Source organism: Trichechus manatus, unplaced genomic scaffold (genome assembly GCF_000243295.1).
Source record: "Trichechus manatus latirostris isolate Lorelei unplaced genomic scaffold, TriManLat1.0 scaffold00080, whole genome shotgun sequence".
In the NCBI taxonomy this organism is placed as follows: Eukaryota; Metazoa; Chordata; class Mammalia; order Sirenia; family Trichechidae; genus Trichechus; species Trichechus manatus.
In genome coordinates, this window is record NW_004444016.1 from 4331129 (window position 1) to 4336855 (window position 5727).

At 43.8% G+C, this 5727-nt stretch overlaps 1 protein-coding gene across 2 annotated transcripts in view; it reads right to left on the bottom strand.

The window, feature by feature from the left end:
- The window catches only part of DHRS7B (dehydrogenase/reductase 7B), a 44203-nt gene extending 41027 nt beyond the window's left edge, over positions 1–3176 (bottom strand). The window contains exon 1 of one of the 2 annotated variants that reach the window (XM_023735565.1): positions 3151–3176. The gene's annotated coding sequence lies outside the window, so the exon portion shown is untranslated. Of the gene's footprint in view, positions 1–2976 lie in introns of both variants that reach the window. The other variant, XM_023735564.1, reaches the window with a different exon arrangement.
- Positions 3177–5727: the final 2551 nt, after the last annotated feature.

Sequence of the window (5727 nt, forward strand, 5' to 3'; positions counted from 1 at the left end):
GGGATGGGGGGTCTGGGGGCCATGCTTTCAGGGGACATCTATGTCAATTGGCATAACAAAGCTTATTAAGAAAATGTTCTGCATCCTACTTTGGTGAGTGGTGTCTGGGGCCTTAAAAGCTTGCAAGCGGCCATCTAAGATGCATCAATCGGTCCCAATCACTTAGAGTAAAGGAAAACGAAGAACACCAAAGACACAAGAAAGTGTTAGCCCAAGAGACAGAATGGGCCACATAAACCAGAGACTTCATCAGCCTGAGACCAGAAAAACTAGATGGTGCCCGGCTACCACCAATGAACGTCCTGACAGGGAACACAACAGAGGGTCCCTGATGGAGCAGGAGAAGGATGGGGTGCAGAACTCAAATTCTAGTAAGAAGACCAGACTTAATTGTCTGACTGAGACTGGAGGCGCCCCAGAAGGCATGGCCCTTGGACTCTCTATTAGCCCAGAACTGAAACAATTTCTGAGGCCAACTCTTCAGACAGCGATTGGACTGGACCATGGGACATAAAGTGATACTCATGAAGAGAGCGCCTCTTAGTCAAGGAGATACAGGAGACCAAAGGGCAGCTTCTGTCCAGAGGTGAGATGGGAAGGCAAGAGAGAGTTAGGAGCAGGTTGAATGGTCATGGGGAATCAGGGGCAGAAAGGAGGAGTGTGCTGTTGCAGAATGGGGTGAGCAATTAGGGTCTCATAACAATGTATGCAAAAAAAAATTTTTGTATGGGAGGCTAACTTGAAATGTAAACTTCATTTAATTACAACAATTAAAAAAAAAAAAAAAAAAGACCAATCAATGTTCTTTCCTCCCAGTAGGAAGCTCCATGCCTCACTGATTAAACGCAGCCTTTACTCCGGTGTTCCCCACCACCCATGTCATTCCCCCTCTCCTGGTGCATTCTACAGTCCCCAATACACCCGTTTTAACTATTTTGTTCCTCCCTTAGATTTTCCAATGTTGAACACATTGTTTCACCTCTCTGAGCCTCAATTTCTTCATCTGTAGAACTGGAACTAAAACAGTACTTCCCTCTTGGATAAATAATGAATATTTATCAAATCACAGTGTATGCCATAAATCAGCACATGGTAACTATTGTTTTGGAGTCCCTGGGTCGTGCAGTTAATGAGCTCGGCAGCTAACCAAAAGGTTGGATGCTCGAGTCTGTCCAGAGGCACCTTAGAAGAAAAGGCCTGTCAATCTCACTGAAAACCCTGTGGAGCACAGTTCTTAACTCTGACACACACGGAGTCACCATGAGTCAGACTGGGCTCGAAAGCAACTTGTTTGGTTGGTAACTATTGTTTTAGTATATCCACCAGATCCCAATCAATCCTACAACCCAGGGGGGGTAAAAACACTACAACAAAGATCTTTTCCAATGATGTGTTTTTTTCAGAACCTGTATTTTCTATAATAAAAGAACCCCCTTCTCCACCTCCCCCATTAGCTAATGTATTAGAATAAAATGTATGATATCAAAGAGGGTCCAAATGTTGCAAAGGAAAAAAAACTTTTTTAACAAGTGGCCCTTTGTCTCCTAAAATGAACTCAGCAAAACACAACTTACATATTTCGATTTTTATAATTTCTTCCTTTAAAGCAAACCCTGATAGAACTACACAAACTTTAGTCAACTGTTAATCTGAAATCCTCACCACATTGCTTTTGGGGCTAGCAGAATGTCATCCTGGGGACTTCCAGAAAAAACAAGCACTGTCAGTCTTACTGGTCACCCCTTCCCAAGGCAAAGTCATGACCCTACCCCTTCCTTCCATCTCCACTTCCTCCTATCATAAGCCTCAGAAGAAATAAAAAGCATCATTATCTTAGGAAAAAGTTGGTGGCTCTTGATATGTTGGGAAGTCATGTTATGGCATGGCTTCAGATTGCCTTTTTTATATACTTTGACAAGGACTTCTTCAAAGGCAGTCTCTGTACTAGCATGAACATAAGTTTCGCAGGGAGACCTGGGTCTAAAAGCCTGCCTTCTCCCCCTCTTCTTAACCTCTTCTGAAAAAATATGGTGATGCCACCCACTTCATTGTGGTGAGGAGAAGAAAGCTATCTAAAACAGCCATTCCAGTGGGTTCTCAAAAGTTAGTTTCCCTTTCTGCATTTCTGAAAAATTGGATCTTTTTGCTAATCATAACTCTTTATCACCAAGCTAAGTATCCCTTTTACCATCTGTAACTTCCTCTTCTTTTCTTCCATACAGTTTGGGAAATGTGGAAAGCACTTCCTGGTGATTCCACTAAGAGAAAGAATTATTATGTTCATTAAACACATACAAGAAGTTATTTCCAAAGTAACATCTGTACTCTCATATATCACTATACCAAAAGTTTGGGAACCGAAAAGGGTACTGTCTACTGAGTACCTGCTATGTGCCAGACACTGAGTACCTTCCATGTGCAATCTCATTTATGCGTCACAACAACTTTATGAATAGGAGTATTATGCCCAGAGTTACAGCTGAGGAAACAGGCGATAAGACTTTAAGACATTTGCCCCAAGTCGCACACCAGAAAGTGGTTGAGCAAGGAAGGATATGAGGGGAAAGATATCTAAAACAGCCATCCCCCTGGGTGCTTAAAAAAGGCAGTACCCGTCTCTGCACTTCTGAAAAATGGGATCTCTTGCTAACTCTAACTGTGGCACTAGGCTAAGGCGCCATAAGCCTCCGGCGCTGTCCCGTGATGACGCCACCTGCACGTGTACGGGACTCCCCACATGTCCTTGCAGAATCGGGGAAATAAACTGGCAACAAGCGAAAAGCATTTTCAGCGCAGTATCCCTTCACATAGATTAGACTCTCCAAGGCTTGGGCGGGACACCCATTTCCAGTCGCGGAAACCCAGCGACAGGAGCAGACTCCCCAGCCAAAAGACGGCACAGCCAGGCCTCTAATGTACATAAGTGTCTGGACGGAGTCGTCCTTCAGAAAACCCACGGCCGCCTCGACCTCCCACCTGTCCCACGGACAAAGTCCGGGCGCCGGAGGTCCCGGAAGCCAGCTTGGAGGCCCGCTCGGCCTCTACACCGGGATCTCTCCCCTCACTCGAGTCTGGACACCCCCGCGAGCTTCGGCTCTGGGCCAGACGCTGTCCCCTTCACCACCAAGCTTCCTTCTTCTCCAGGTCTACCTGGTTGCCGGAGAGTCCACGGACAACTTCATCCTCCCGCCTCGGAAGTGACGAAAACCCTTCCGCGCAGGTCCGTCCAATCTCAGAGATGTAGACTGTGCGTGCGTATCCTGCGTGCGTCCCTCAATGCGCAAGGTCTGAGCGGGATCGTTCTTGATAAGTTCCTATTCTTCATGGTCCGGAGTAAAACTCGGCAGGTTGTGGTTTGGGTTCCGCGCACTCTTGGGAAAGAACTAAGTTGGAGAATTGATACTACACTTATCAAGACTCGTTACAAAGCGATAGTACTTAAAACAGTTTGCTATTGGCTCAGAGATGGACAGATCAGTGGAAGAGAAGAGAAAGACCAGAAATAGACCCACACGTATGTGGTCAGTATTTTTCCTCCCACAGAAGAGTCACTGTAATTCTATGAGAAAAGTTCTTGTCAATAAATAGTGCTAGATCAATTGAATGTCGTTTGGGGAAAAATGGACCTTGCCTCCTACTTCATAAAAAATCAATTCTAGACCAATCTTACACCTAAACGAGAAAGGTACAACTTCTAGAAGATAAGATAGCAAAACATGGTATGACCATGGAATAGGAAAATACTTTTTGTAGGAGACGAAAACTACCAACTGTAAAGGAAAACACTTATAAATTGGGCGTCGTTAAATTTATCGAGAGGGAGTGAAAAGGCAAGCAATAGAATGGGGAAGATACTTGCAATGCATGTATCTTTTTGATACATTCATATTAACTTTTATTCAGAGTAGCTATGTGAGTTGCTATGAGTCAGAATGAACTCGATGGCAATGGATTTGGTTTGGTTTATGTAAGTAATTCTTAAAAATAATAAGAAAAAGAAAAGGCCTGAAATAGTAGAAGAGCAAGCAGGGAAAGAGGATGGTGAGAGAGAAACTTTGGAGAACTACAGTTCTAAACTCAAAAGATGGTGAAAGCGTATAAGTTGAAAAATCTCCCAGCTTATGTATATATTCAGCATCCACCCCTCCCCTGGCTTTATTACACAACAGTAGCTTGCTGTAACAATGCTCTGTACCTTCAATTAATATATTGTGGAAATCCTTTCAGATATTCACAAAATCTGGAAACATACGGGAATTTTTATTTTTGTCTAAATGCTAGTTACATTTTCAAATAGTATGTTCAAAATGTTTTCCTCTGCCATTTTCACACAAGGTTTTTACCCTCCTGGTCTATCTCCACTGTTCTGGAAAATTTAGATTGCTGCTTGTTAGTTTAGAAAGTGCAATATCTTAGTAACAACTTGTGGGTTAAAGGACCTAGTTTTACCCCAAGTAAGGTGGAGCCCTGATGGCACAGTAATTAAAGCTCTCGGCTGCTAACCAAAAGGTCAGCAGTTGCTCTGTGGGAGAAAGTTGTGGCAGTCTGCATCCATAAAGATTTACAGCCTTGGAAACACTATGGGACAGTTCTACTCTGTCTTATAGGGTCACTATAAGTCTATGACTATGAGTCATAATTGACTCAATGGCAGTGGGTTTTTTGGGTTTTATTCCAGACTAGGTACTGGAGAAGCCAGCAACCTGGAAACACCAACAGGCACAGAAAAAAAAGAAAAAAGCCCCAAGAAAAGCTTGCTCTCTCTAGCCAAAGGATAAGGAAAGGGGCAGCCTAGGAAGACAAAATTTTTAGATAATAATTGCTCTAAAACCAAAACCAAACCCATTGCTATTAAGTCAATTCCAACTCATAGGGACCCTGTAGGATAGAGTACAACTTACCCCATAGGGTTTCCAAGGAGTGGCTGGTGGATTTGAACTGTCGACCTTTTGGTTAGAAGTTTGAGCTCTTAACCACTGCGCCACCAGTGTTCCAATAATGGTTCTACTCCAACCCAAACCACAGAAAAAAACTGCAGCCCCACCCCTACCCCTGCCACCAAAAGCCAATTGGAGAGCCTTGACTTCCATCCATGGTAGCTTGTAAAGAGGCACCTCCCCCTCCCACACACATCACTGGTGTGGTGTCAGAGGCTGCTACGGATTGAACTGCGTCCCCCAAAAATACGTGTTGTAAATCTTAACCTTTATGACTGTGGTTATAACCCCATTTGGGAATGGGTTGTCTTTGTTATGTTAATAAGACAGGATTAGTGTAAGGTGAATCTTGAGTCAATGTCTTTTGAGATATGAAACAGATTAAATGCAAACTAGCAAGGGGAGATGGGGGAAGACATATGCCAAGCTACATGAATATTGCCCAGGAGCAGAAGCTCATAAGAGACAAGGACCTTTCTCCAGAGCCAACAGAGAGAGAAAGCCTTCCCCAAGAGCTGGCACCCTGAATTAAGACTTCTAAACTGTGAGAAAATAAATTTCTGTTTGCTAAAGCCACCCACTTGTGGTATTTCTGTAATAGCAGCACTAGATAACTAAGACAGAGGCCCGATGGGAAACTGGGATTTTCATCCCACTTAAGGATGAGACTTAAGGAGACTTCCATCCTACCATATATCAATGGAAACCACGTTGGGGAAGCTGGACTTCCACTCCCAATGTTAAGGAGGCACCCCTCCACTGCCTCCCTGGGGTGTATCAGAGGAGGTCA